This window comes from Canis aureus, chromosome 3 (genome assembly GCF_053574225.1).
Source record: "Canis aureus isolate CA01 chromosome 3, VMU_Caureus_v.1.0, whole genome shotgun sequence".
NCBI lineage: Eukaryota > Metazoa > Chordata > Mammalia > Carnivora > Canidae > Canis > Canis aureus.
The window spans coordinates 30326742-30340188 of NC_135613.1; the positions used below are offsets into that span (position 1 = coordinate 30326742).

The 13447-nt window shown below is 54.3% G+C and overlaps 1 long non-coding RNA gene across 3 annotated transcripts in view; it reads right to left on the bottom strand.

Annotated features, from left to right (window-relative positions):
• Positions 1-2272, bottom strand: part of LOC144310479 (uncharacterized) — a 46310-nt gene extending 44038 nt beyond the window's left edge. Inside the window, exon 1 of one of the 3 annotated variants that reach the window (XR_013376202.1) lies at positions 1065-2272. This is a non-coding gene — a long non-coding RNA (uncharacterized LOC144310479). The remainder of the gene's footprint in view (positions 1-1064) is intronic. The other 2 variants (XR_013376204.1, XR_013376201.1) reach the window with 2 other exon arrangements.
• Between the last annotated feature and the right edge of the window lie 11175 nt (positions 2273-13447).

Below are 13447 nucleotides of genomic sequence, written 5' to 3' on the forward strand. Positions count from 1 at the left end.
TCATTTTAGAGGAAAAATGAGGCAGGAGTCCTCCTCTGTCCCCTGTCCTCCCAAATGCCATCCTAATCATCCCTTCCCATTAACCTGCTATCATTCACACACCTGCTCTTAAACTCCGGGTCTCTGAGCCCAGCCTTCTAAGTGTAGAGACTGAAAGGCCATGGTATATCCATGACATTTGCTCCACCATAAATTAGCTTGTCTCCAAGTCTGGAGAAATTACTCTGAAAGTTGCCTAAAGCTCATTTCTGATTACAGGGATGGAAGCAGATATTGTTAGGGGCCTTCAGTAGCTAAGAAAGAGAAAGAGGATTGTCTCCAACAATGGGGTGTGTCTCAGCCCCCAAAGGAAGGTCTCAGCTATCTGTACTTGACCTAGGGTGGGGAAGCACAACCCACTAGGGGCTGACCTCTCAGGCATGCTCAGAAAGCCTTTCCACAAGGGCCCGGAGAGCTGCATACAGGGCAGAACAGATGTGGCTCCTTTTTGCCTCCCCACCCCCACAAACACACCGTACTGTCTACGCACAACTTTCCATCTGCAAGAAGTTCTCTTCCTTCTCTTCCAATCCTTACATACCCAGCAACACTGAGCTGGGGGGAGAGGGGTCACTTCCTCCAGGAAGACTTCCCTGAACTCCCTCCATGTATATCTTTTTATCTACTCCCATTCTTTCACGGGGCTTTCCCTGTGTTCCAAGAGGCACATCTGTTTCCACCTGATAACATCTCTTTGCTCCTTTGAAACAGCCCTGAGTAACCCCTAGAAGGACAGGTATACATTCTTTGACACCTTGGTCCTCTCCTGATGACACATAGCCCTCCCCAGATCCCCTGACAGGTCCCTGAGGGAGACAGCCAATCTCAGCTGACCTCAGCTTGAAGGAGGATTTTGACACCAGAAAGTCTGGTCTGGGCTGCATAGGCAGACAGGACCAATCCTGCTAGCTTCCCCTGTCCTGTCTGTCAAATCCCTTGGCCCCATCCCACCGTCAGGGACCTCCGCCAGAAACCAGGAACCGCCCTTGTCACTCCGCTGCTCATCACCCCATGTCCATCCTTACCACTTGCCGAGTTAGCTTCATAAATAATCCTCTCATTCCCTGTATCCATCTTCTCCCAGCTCAGACTTGCATCACCTCCCACCTGGATTTTAGCCCAGAGGGTCTCTGGCTTCATCTTCTTAAATTACATCTCAACACGGCAGAACCAGAGCCATTGGAGCCTGGAGATACCACTCCCTGAGCAGGAGCCTTTCCTGCAGTGCACTGCCACAGACCAGAGTGTTCCCTGGCCTGGTGTGAAAGTCTTCTGATCTTCTCTGGTGCCATGTGGCCAAGAACTGCCACTCAGCTTCGAACTGGAATGAGCCACAGAAACCCTGCTCTGGAGATGTTTGCAAAGTCAAATCTCCCCCGCAGAGCTCTTCAGACGCCTGCCCATGGAGACACGAGACCATTCACACCTCCCCTCCAGCACCCACACAGTTCTCCTTACGGCCCTTTCTCCTTAGATAGAGGATTATTCCAGAACTTGGACTGCAGCAACCACAGCCTGAGCAGCTCTCCCTGTCCTGTGCAAATCAGTATCAACTTGAAAAGAAACATGAGGCCTCGGCTATGCTTCAAGCACCGGAGCTTGGTTCACAGCGTCCGCCTCTCCCTGGGCCATCTGTTAACAGGCCTCAGTGGCAAGCGGCATCCCCAGTCTCGGGGAAAGCTGCCTCGCTCATGGAGGGATTTGTGATGTCTTGGCAGACCTGTCGCCTTACAAAATACCATATGCCGGAAGGAAAGAAAGATGTGCTTTCTGTCTGTAGGCATTCGAGGTGATGCCTCATGGGCACAGAAAAGAGAGGTAATTTAACCAGAATGTCCCAGGCAGGTCTGCAACTCTGGCCAGCAGCACAGATGCTCTGCAGGTAACCACAGGAGGCCCCCAGAATGGGGGACAGGGCATCCAGGGTTATCGAGCACCACTTCTGTGCCAATGGCAGCTTTGGATGGATAGTGTCACATCCTTCACCTGTACCATGAGATTCACTTTGGAACAGAAGTCCTCCTGTAGACCACTGACAGCGAGAAAGGCTGGTGTTACACAGCATCCCTCCTCTGGGTTTCCCAGGCTGGCTGCAGGGCAGAGCTTCTAATTCCTGGGGTGGTGCCTGACAAGGCACCATACACCAGGGGTTTAACCAACAGACATTCATTTCTGACCATCTGGAGGCTGGAAGTCCCACAGCAAGCTCCCAGCCGGTGTGGTTTCTAGTGAGAGCGCTCTTCCTGGCTTGAGAATGACCACCTTCTCTCTGTGTCCTAACATGGTAGGAAGAAAGAGCCCTCTGTCATTAGGACACGAGCCAATAGGATCAGGGCCCACATTTCTGACCTAATTTTACCTTCCCATAGACCCTATCTCCTAAAATAGTCATGTTGGGAGTTGAGGCTTCAACATATGAGTTTGGCAGACACAACTTAGTCCTTACATAGCGAGGAGCAGCACCCCATCAGGATGGTGTCTCTGAATTAAAACAGCTCAGCAAATGGAGCTAAGAGTAGAACCTGAGGGGTGTAGGACAGGCTGGGGCCCCAGTCCCAAGACAGGAGTCAGAGGCTCAGAGCAGGGTCTACTTCCTAGAAGGAGAGTGAGAAAGCAGGCAGGAACTGGGGGACCCCCATTTAGGGATGGAGAAAGCAAGCTCTGAGAGATAGAGGCCCAGCCTCATCCTGGAGTGTCCTGTCATGAGGCTTCCTGAAGAGACCCCATGGAGGGCCTTTGCAGAGCAGAGTGGGGCCCAGTAGAGCCCCTGTGGGGGATGCCTCACACAGATGCCAGCATCCGATGAGGAAATCCTATTGAAATTTCCATGGGAAATGAAGTTAGGGAAATATAATTACTTAGAATTGACGCTATGCTCTGACAAAGGCAAGTCTGAAGAGACCTGCCTAAGCCGCGGGATTAATCCAATTAAGTGAAATGATCAAATGAACCCAAACTAGGACCTGAGAGAAAGGAAGCTTCTGCCTGCAGATCAAAGTGCTCCAGGTGGGGCCCAGCTGCCAGCCTGCCCCAACCTGCCAGTGGCCTGGTGCCAACCAAACTGGCCCACACAGTCACTCAAGGACAGGGCCACGGCCCTGGCAGCTTCGTCCCAGGTCTTGGAAGTTGTGTCCAGCCCTGGCAATCTCATGGTAGTGTGAGGATTGGGCTTCCATGTGCTTGGCTTTCAGAGTGTGTCCAAGAACAGATGTGGAGAATCCCACTAGTGTATCATCTTCTCAACATTTACCAAGCATTTCTTATGCTAGAAACTGGGGTAAAGGAGGAATAAGACATAAGCCCCTCTGTCCATCTATCCTACTGTGTCCCCAGTGCCTGGACCTGATCTTCACCCATGGCAGACATTCCACTAACATTGTTGAGTGAAAGAGAGTCTTGAGGCAGGAGCACGGGGAGAGGGAACATGGGTCTTCTGGGTGGAAGGGTGAGCTGCAAATAAAAAAGCCAGAGATAGGAGAAAGGCTGGTATGCTTCCCAGAAGGTCAGGGGCTTGACAGAGGAAAGCATGGGTGGCCAGGGCTGGAGGAGCCACCCTGGGGAGCATACAATCTCCCCAGACACCCACTGGGATCACCCTGGGCCACAAGGAAGCTCAGGTTCTAGCTCAGACTTCTGGAGGGGCCTAAGAAACTGCATTTCTCCAAGCCCTGGGGGAGCTGATGCTCCTTGTCCTGAAGACCATAGTCAAAGAGCTTGCAGATGGTGGTGGTGAGGAGTTTGGGTTTGTTGTAAGAGCCGCAAGAGGAGGAAAGGCAGGTGCTCCAGGTGGAGAAGGCAGGAGAGCTTTGCAGTTACATGGGAGGTCACCCCGAAGGATTTGGTGATGTGGGAAATGGTGGAAGCCCTAGGCCACACGTGCGGGGGCCAAGGGAGCAGGCAGGGCCAGGGGAGATCCCTTGCAGTGGGTCTCCGCTGGGCTGGCTCGGCAGGACGGCTCGGGAGAATCCTTGTTGGGTCTGCAGGCGGAGAGAAGTCTGCTAGCCCGCCCAGCCTTCCAGCCTTGTCTCAACGCGTCCCTTAGAGCCAGGACCTCGGGCTAGACCCCCCAGCTCTGCCTTCGTCGTCCTCTGCCCTGTGTGACAAGATGTCCAGGCAGGTTTCCTGCTGACCCTGAGAATGAGAAGTTTTGTACTCCCCTCTTAGCCTTCCTGCTTCAGTTCACCTCTGGACAGACACATCTTCTCCAGAGAGGGAGAAGCCTCAAGGATTATTCAAGCAACCGCTTCCCTCTCCGTGCTTAATCTACGCAAACTGCATTGTTTTCTTTGCAGAGCTCCCATTAGAACAAGGGCCTGGTCTCATTACCAAATACACAATACTATTTTAATGATAATTACAGGCTTTCTGGGACCCAGCAAAGCTCACACTCCAGCAGAGGTGGGTGCTGTTTAAATGCTTGGGGAAGGGGGAGGGGAAGCAGCTGCCCCCACCCCTCCTTCCTACCCCCTACCTCCCTCCAACCCTTCAACTTCCCTCCTACCCCCTCAGCCCTCCTCCTACCCCTCTACCTCCTTCCTACCCCTCACCCCTCAACCCCCCCAACCCCCTCTAACCCCCATCCCCTCTCCAACCCCCTCACTCTTCAACCCCCCACCCCCATTCCTCCCCACCCACCTGGGGTAAATTGTACCAACATCCACGTAATATGAACTGTTATTTGCTACCGTGAGATCTGATCTACCTGAGTGATTCTATTTAAAGCCAGGCCCAAGCCCAACACATTCTGCAGGTCCCGCCCTGCCTGCGTCTTCTGACAATGGGGCGGCGCACGTGCCCTCAACAGTGGTCTACACAGATGGCGGGAAGACCCCAACAGCTCCGTCACAGCAGCCCCGTGTTGGGGCCAAGCTGTGTAACCCTGAGCTGAGCACTGAGCCTCTCTGAGCCCGCTCAGGCCCATTTCCAGGTGAAGTAGTAAAGACGCTCTGGACCACACTCACAGAACCTGCAAACGTCCAAGTGGATAAAGGACAGGAAGCACACCCGGGGAAGTAACAGGCTCTCCCTCCCAGAGCGGTTGTGCAGATCTGTGTTAGCCCAGGGGTCTTCTGTGGCTGCCGTGACACAGAGCCACAGACGGGGGCTCAGACGTGTGGTCTCCCTCAGGTCTGGAGGCTGGCAATCCGAAATCAGGGCATCATGACCATGTTCCCTCCGAGACTCGGGGTGGGACCTTCCTGCCTCCTGTGGCTTCTGGTGGTGCCAGCAAGCCTTGGCTCCAAGCTGCCCCGCCCCGGTCTCTGCCTGTCTTCTCACAGCCCGTCTCACGGCTGGATGAGGGCCACACTAAACCAGGCCAGCCTCATCTTAGCTAATTATGCCTGCAAAGGGCAAATTTCCAAATAGGGTCATATTCCGAGGCTTGAGTGGACATGAATCTTTTCAGGGTACGCTATTCCTTGGACTACAGTCATTTTTCTGTAAAATAGCATTCTGAAACGTGCCTGGTACTTGGTGCGAGCTCTGCAGGCATGGACCATCATTATTTTTAAAGTAGTTACATAATGCAAGTTGATTTTGTCATTTTTTTTTATTATACAAAATGCTAAATATTCCCTTACTGGAATGGCACTGCAGTCTAGGGGAGCCGATCGGTCTCTCCGTGCCACGACAGGACACAAACCGTGAGCTCAGACCTCGGAATGGCTGCGTTGTCCCAGGAGATGCTGGCCAGTGGCTCCAAGTCCTGCTTGAGAGGGGGCCTGGGAGTTCTGGTTCTCGTCACCATGATGCTGTGGTAAGAGCATCATTCCTGGAGACCCTGTATCGTGATTTAAATTCACTAAAGAGGGACACCTGGGTGGCTCAGGGGTTGAGCATCTGCCTTTGACTCAAGGCGTGATCCTGGGGTCCTGGGATCAAGTCCCACATCAGGCACCCTGCATGGAGCCTGCTTGTCCCTCCGCCTGTGTCTCTGCCTCTCTCTGTGTGTGTCTCTCACGAATAAATAAATAAAATCTTTAAAAATAAATAAATAAAATAGATTCACTAAAGAGAAGACAAAGCAAAGGGGCTTTTCCTCATGCCCGCCTGCTTCTCCATTGATCCCCCCCGCCCAGCCTGAGCTCCCCCCTTGTTTTCACAGATTAAAGAGATCGTGGCTGCCATGTGCATGCTTAGGGATTTCACGTAGATTAGATTCATTGTTATTACCATTATTTCCATACCTCGGCGATCGCGGACACACACACCCCAGGCTCCTCACTGCCTCTCATGTGGTGATGCAATATGATTTACCCATAAAAGCAGTAACCAGAGCCCCACCTAATTACGCCTAATTACACTTGGCAGACGCTGAAGAAAATGCCACCGTGGCTGCTTGTGTAGTTTGAAAGCCCAAAATAACCCAGGCATGTGATCTGAGTGGCGGGTGCTTGAGCATGCAGTGCTATAACGGGATTTTACCCTATAATTTTGAGAGCCACCAAGTTTTCCAAATGAGTAAAATTCTGAGGAGTGGAATAGGACGCCTCCGTCACTGTGGAGCCCAAGGAGGAAAATGGTTTACGGGGCACTTCTAACAAACGACGTAGGATGCCTCGCTCCCCGGCAGCAATAATACTGTAAGTGCACGTATGAATATCAGCAACTCATCTTGGCGAGATTATTGGGGAGTATTTTACCACTGGTGCCCGGTGTCAGAAAGCACCTGATTAAAGCTGAAAGCCACATAAATGGTGGCCATTTGGGTCTTGCTGAAACGGAGGAGAGATTTTATTTTTTTCCCCCACCTCTCTTCAGCAAAATCTAAATGGAGTGCTGTGGGTAAATTGATGCCCAATGAACACTTAAACAGTTAAGTCCTGTTTTAAAACACAACGAGCTCTCAAGAAAATACAACCCCACCTGGTCTCAGAGCTGACCCTCCTTCAAAAGTGCAAGATGCCCCCATTCTTTGTTCCAAGGCAAGAGGTGCACCTGAGCAGCGTGGGTACCCACCCTGCATTGCGAGGCTGACAGGACACACAGGTGGACCCCCCTTGGGCACCACTGTCGTGGGAGTTCAGTAGAGAGTCAGGTGAACCAGAGATAACAGGTGGGAGATGCTGTAGGCACTGTGCTGCAGGATGCAGAGGTTCTGATTTTTCCATCGCTGCAGCCGCCGCCACCCTAGTTCTAACCAGACCATTACAGCAGCCCAGAGGCAGGTGCTCCGACCTCTTGTGTCACCCCCAAAATGGCTCTGATCTTCCCCACTCTCCTGCTCAGTAACCTCCCAGGGCTCCCTGGAGCCTCTGCCTGGGCCCCAGCATCAGCGATCCCCACTTCCCCGGGCACCGCTACCAAACACACGTGCTTCCGCGTCTTTTGTCAGCATTTCCCACCAGCTGACATGCCCTCCATCCCCTTCCTTCTGTGCTCATTCACTCGGTCAGCTACTATTTCTTGAGTAGCAACTGTGCCCCCAGGCACTGTCTTAGGTGCATGGCATAGAGCAGCAAATGAATGAACAAATCTTCCTCCTGGATTTCTTGAGAACTGAGGCACTGGCTCTCTGTCAAGTCCTGGCCAAGGCTGGGTGTTCCCAGAGCCTTCTCTGCTGTCACATGTGCCATCTGTCTGCCACAGCCACACATGTCTCCTATGCTGGACCCTGAGCTCCAGCGGGAGGGGACTGGGTCCTTTGCGTCCATGGCTTACACGAGACCCCGAAACCTAGTGGGAGGTTGACCAGCATGTTTTGAATGAACAACTGGTCCACTAATGACCCGTCCTCACCAAGTGCAAGTGAGCCCCAGGTAAGTGGAACACACAACAAGGAAATGTTTATAGACCAGGTGAGAGTCAGCGGGGGTACTGGGACCCACAGTCAGGGCTGAGGAGAGCGAGGGCAGAGGTCAGGGCAGAGGCCAGTGCAGAGCCTAGTCTGGCAGGCCAGTGCTGGAGCAGGCTCTGGCCCTCCAGGGTGGCAGCTTCACATTCTTGTCCTCCTCTTCAGACGGCTGGGGCTCTAGCCTCACAAAACACGGGGTTTCTTCTCACTTCCATTCCTCTCTCTCCTCTCTCTCTCCCTGTCTCCCATCCTTCTCAAGAGCTGGGTCATCAGGAGGAGGACCCAGAGAACGGGCCGGACACACCTGGAATGCCCTGAGCCCCCCACGCAAGAGGTCGTCCTGTCCTAGGAGCAGAAGCCACTGTGCACAGGAGCCGTCATGGGAAAGCGTCTGTGGGGAGGGGGCAGCAGGGTGGCCTCCCTGGGCAGACAGGGGCAGCAGGGATTTCAGGGGAAACTAAGGGCTCCGTGGTGGCTGCAGCCAGGTTCTCCATCCTGCCCACTGGCTTCACATCTTAAACTCCTCCTAGACGGACCGGGCTCACCTCCGTGTGACCCCGTCACACCCGGAGACCCACACCCCTGAACTGCCCCCGGATGCTGACTTCCCATCGCGAGTGGAAACCCCCCAGGGGCAGAGGCGTAGCTGCACACCTTCCCCTTTTCCTCCTCTGACACTAACCCGTGCCGAGCCCCATCCATGTAAGACCTGGTGAGAGTCTCGCCCGTCTTAGAGACCCGGTGCACGACGGAGGAGCCGTTTCCATGGACGTGCGGGAGGTGTGACGTGGGCCTGGAGCAGCCGGCTGTGTGTGTGTGGGGGGGGGTCCCCCAGGCTGTCAGGGAGCAAGTGAGGGGAGCTGAGCGGGAGCCCTCGGGGTTCAGGAGGGGCGGAGCTGGGCCGCCCAGGGGAAGCTGAGGGAAGGGAATCCAGGCCTCCTGTCCAAAGAGGCGCCATACTTCAAGGAACAGGCCGCGCTAGCGGGCCTCAGGGGGCCGAGACGCCGAAGCCCCCTGTTCCCAGGCCCGCTTAATCCTCCTGTAATGTCTGAGTCAGATAACTGCCTTTGCTACATTTCAGGTGTATCCCACATGCTCCTTTGGGCTCTGAAACAAGGTAAATTACATTTAATTTGGGTCAAGAGCATATATTAACTCACATGGAAAAGCCTGAGCTACAACCCAAGAGGCCTGGACACTCAGAGGAGAGAAAGAACCAGCCGTCATTGGGGAGAAAATGCTCCCAAGATAGTCCAGTACCCCACGGTGGCTGCCAGACCCACGCCCTCCAGAGAGGCAAGCAGTGAGGGCCCCTCTGCACCCCACGGGGCGGGGGCTGAGGGGTCCTCCCAGGTCTCAGAAGTGAGAGTTTCTGCTGCGTAAGAGAAGGTCCCCAGACCTTTGTCCATACCTTAGTACGTACCTGGGGAGCACCTGCCCATGTCTGGCTATAGCTTCACCCCTGGGGAGCCCCTGCCCACAGCAAGCTCCTGTTTCATCCCTGGGGAGCACCTGCCCACACCAGGATCCACATCCTCTCATTTCAGCCTGTGGCCATGTGATTGCTTTCTCCGTCAACTCCTAAAAGTCCAGTCCTCGCCCTGGTCCCTCTCTGGCCTGCCGTGAGGAGGGATGTGACCCTTAATGGTCTGTGCACAGACGCTTACTCTGTGCATTGCCTGTGGGCACATTCTCTCCGAACACAGATTCCTGTCCTCATGAAACCCCGGACACTACTCTCTACTGAGCAAGCTGCTTCACAGAGTGATTCCGCTCAGGACGTTTTAGGAGGATTCCACACCTTCTGGTCAGATTTTATTTCTAAATCTAACACAGCACAGCATGTACATGCCCCTTGCCAAGACCTTCAAATGGCAATGATATTGAAGAAACTAGCGTTCTTCATCTGTCTGAACTGGCAGGGGCCACACCGCGCATACTAATCTGACTCTGCGTCTCAGAACTGCTTCCCTGCCTCCTTCCCACCGCCCAGTCTCCCGGCTTGTGGCTGCGGCCTGGGACACATGGCAGTGGGGGCAGGTTGAAGATGCTGTGCATGGTTAAGACCAAGGACTGTTCAAACCCCAGTCCTGCCACTTCCTGGCTTTGGAACCGAGGGCAACACTGCCATTTGCTGAACCCGGGTCCCTCCATCCGGAAGATGCTGGTGGATTGAGAGTGTCCCAGCAGCCTTCCACATGCTGTCATCGTGGTGCACAGTCACAGAGCGTCCGCAGCACTCTTAATGTTGTTATCAAATGATGTGATGTGGAGGTGATGAGTGCAAGCCCTGGGGTTGCAAATCACAGGAGGAATCAAAGTCCCAGCATGTCCACTCGCTAAATGTGTGCCCTCAGGCTGGACACACAATGGCATGGACCTCGTAGATTCACTCTGAGGATTACGTGATATAACGAATATACAATGCTTCACTAAGTGCTGGCTTATAACACAGTCTTGATAAATACCAACTATTAGGAATAATAGCCAACATTTATAGAGTACATTATGCATCGGACACTGCGCTGAGTGTGATACATCTGCTAACTTCTTGAATCCTGTTCCTTCCCCCGGAGGTAGGCATCTGATTTCAAAGGGAGTAAACTGAGTACAGAGATGAGACATCATTGCCCAGAGTCACACAGCTCAGGGTCTGGCTCCCAGGTCTGCCTGATGGGCAGGGGGTGCCAGCTGCCTTCCACAGCTGTGTCACTTCCCCAAAAAGTAGTGGACTTTGAGTGCCTCCTCCACCTGCCTCCCTGGGAGCTCTGCCCACGGAGATGTCCAGGCGTGAGCCCTCACCTGGTACATAGGTTTCAATCCCGACTCACCAGTACGTGGCAGGAGGCGGAGGGGCTTCCACCAATGCCCGGAGCAAACCCAAACAAAATGACAGATGCCACTACGTTACAGCAGATGCAAAAACAAACGTTCATATAATCCACATGCGAGGAATGTGTGTGGGGCACTTTCTCTATGGGTCTGATGACCCCAGCCCAGCGTGCAGTCTACGGCACACCCATGACTTCATGAGTCTGCAAAGTCATTGCCTCATTGGCTTTCCTCTCGGTCTTGCTCCAAACACCAAGGTATTTCAGGGAAAACAGGATGGCCCAGCTGGCCTGTAGAGTGCCCCCGGCCCAGTGACACCATTACAAGCCCTCACAGCCCTGCTGGACATTCAGTGGCAAACCTTGGTTGCATAATGTCCTCTCCACAAAGCGAATAAATGAATGGAAGCAGAGCCCACTCCTCCCTCTGTGCCAGCTTCAAACTGACGTCTGTGCTAATTGCAGAGCTGGCTGCGCTTGCTGTCAACTGTGTGCAGCCAGTGGTAAGAAATGGAAGTCCCAGCACTGGGGGAGAAGTCTGTACAGGCACACGTAGGCATGTGTACACACGTGTGTACACATATGCACACCACAGGTCCACATACACACACAGCGTGTGTACCTGCGTGCACACACACATCCCACAGGTGCACTTCACAGATGTGCATACACAGCCATGTCTACATGCACACACACATATGCACACACATACATGCCCCAGTGCACACCACAGGTACACACACCTCCCCATAGGTGCACACCACAGATGCGCACACACAGCCACACAGCCATGCCTACATGCACACACGCACATGAATGCACACATACACACCACAGGTGCACACCACAGGTACACACACACAGTCATGTCTACATGCACACACACATACACCCACCACAGTGCACACACATAGCCATGTGTACATGCACACACACACACACACACACACAGGCAGAAGTTAGGAAATATCTGGAACAGATTCTCCCTCTCAGCCATCGAAAGAACCAACTCTGCCAACATCTCTATCTCCTACTCCAGAACTGAGATGGCAAATCCCTGTTGTTCTAAGGCGCCCAGCTGGGGTCCTTTGTCACAGCCACCCCAGACACCAATGCACTGCCCTGGGAAGCCACGTGCTGGAAATGGCAGCAGCTCCTCCAGCCTAGGTCCCTGCATGACTGTGCTCCCTTGAACAGGGACTTATATTAGTAAGAAACAAATTCCGATCGGGTTAAGCCCCCTGAGGATTCTGAGGTTATGGGGCAGCAGCCAGCTAGCACCAGCTCACACCCTAGGAAGTGGGGGGGACAGGTAGGACACTCAGCCTGGTTGGGGCCTGAAACCAGAAGGAATGACACTGGCAGCTGAGGAGATGCAGGGTTAGTCTGTATGATGCCCAGTGCCAGATCTCGGGGTGCCCATCTTTGTGTGTGGAAGTGAGGCCCCCAGAAATGGGGAGGCAGCAGGGGCAGAGGCAAAGCTGGGCTTGGGCCTCCACCTCCCTGGGTACCTCCCTGACCCCAGCTGCGCTCATGTCCTGAGGACACACCTGCTTTGCAGACCTTCCCTTCCAAGCTCTGGGCTGGATTTGGTGGATGGAATGTTCCAGCCAGTGGAGCATAGGCATTCGTGCCACCATTGCACACAGAAGCCCACGGACACCCTGGAGCCTTGGATCTGTCTCTGAGCTTCAGTTTCCTCCTCCATAAACGAGCAGCAGAAGGTGGCCGTGACAGAGCAGACTCTGTGCCCCACACCTCCCCACCCACCCAGCCCTGCAGACACGATCCTTCTCCCTCCGCTTCTCCTGGGGACTCTGAGCACGGGGAACATCCATGCTCGGGATAAAGAGGCCCCTCCACTCAGCCTCACCGGTGACCAGTCCTCATCCAGCAATCCTGCTGCAAGGGGACTTGGATCCAGTGTGTAGTGTTCCACACCCCAGACCCTGCACCGTCGGGTGGCGCCCACCTCAAGATGGGTCTGCACTGCCTCATAGATGTGCTTGCTGGAGAAGACAGCTCTCACGTGTGTCCACCCAGCACCAGCAGCCCAGTTTTCTCACCCAGGCTTCCTCTGGATCCTGGCCCACCCCTACTCTCTTTAGGTCAGAGAAGTGACTCCTGGCCCCACTCAGCCCCAGCTCAGCCTTCTCCACCCGACCCAGCCCTGGCTAATGTGCATATTGTTTCAGTGACCCATGTGCTCCACATGCTGCTAGAACTGTGGCCGGCAGGACTGCTAAGATGCAGGACGTGGGCAAGCCTGAAACTGGCCAGCTGCCAGGAGAGGTGGTCAGCAGAGGAAGCCATCGAGAGGGGATCCTGGCCCAAGGACATCTTGGTTGGATCCCAAATCCAACCAGGCACACTGGACGTCTAGATGCCTGCACAGATGACTCGACGCATCCCCTTTCTGGCTCAGCATTCAGCCAGGTGAGCGTGCACAGCAGCCCAGAGCACCTGGCCCACCTCTTGGGATTCATGAGAATGATCCCCCTTGGGACGGGCAGCCGGGGTGACCTGCATGCCTGGCATCCCCACCTGTGTTCACAGTAAGTGCTGTTTCACTGTCTTCTGGGCTGAAGGTTGACACAGCCAAGCCTCCAGGGACGATTTGCCTTCCGCTGTGGCCTCAGCTGCTCCTGCACGTCCTGGGAGAAGCTGCTCATTTGTGTCACTTGTGTCTTGACTTCCAGGCTCCTGCTGCCATGTTCAGGCCCCACCCACCGCTTCTCCAGCTACCCGGGGTGGGTGTGTGGGCTCATTGTGACTCCCAGCC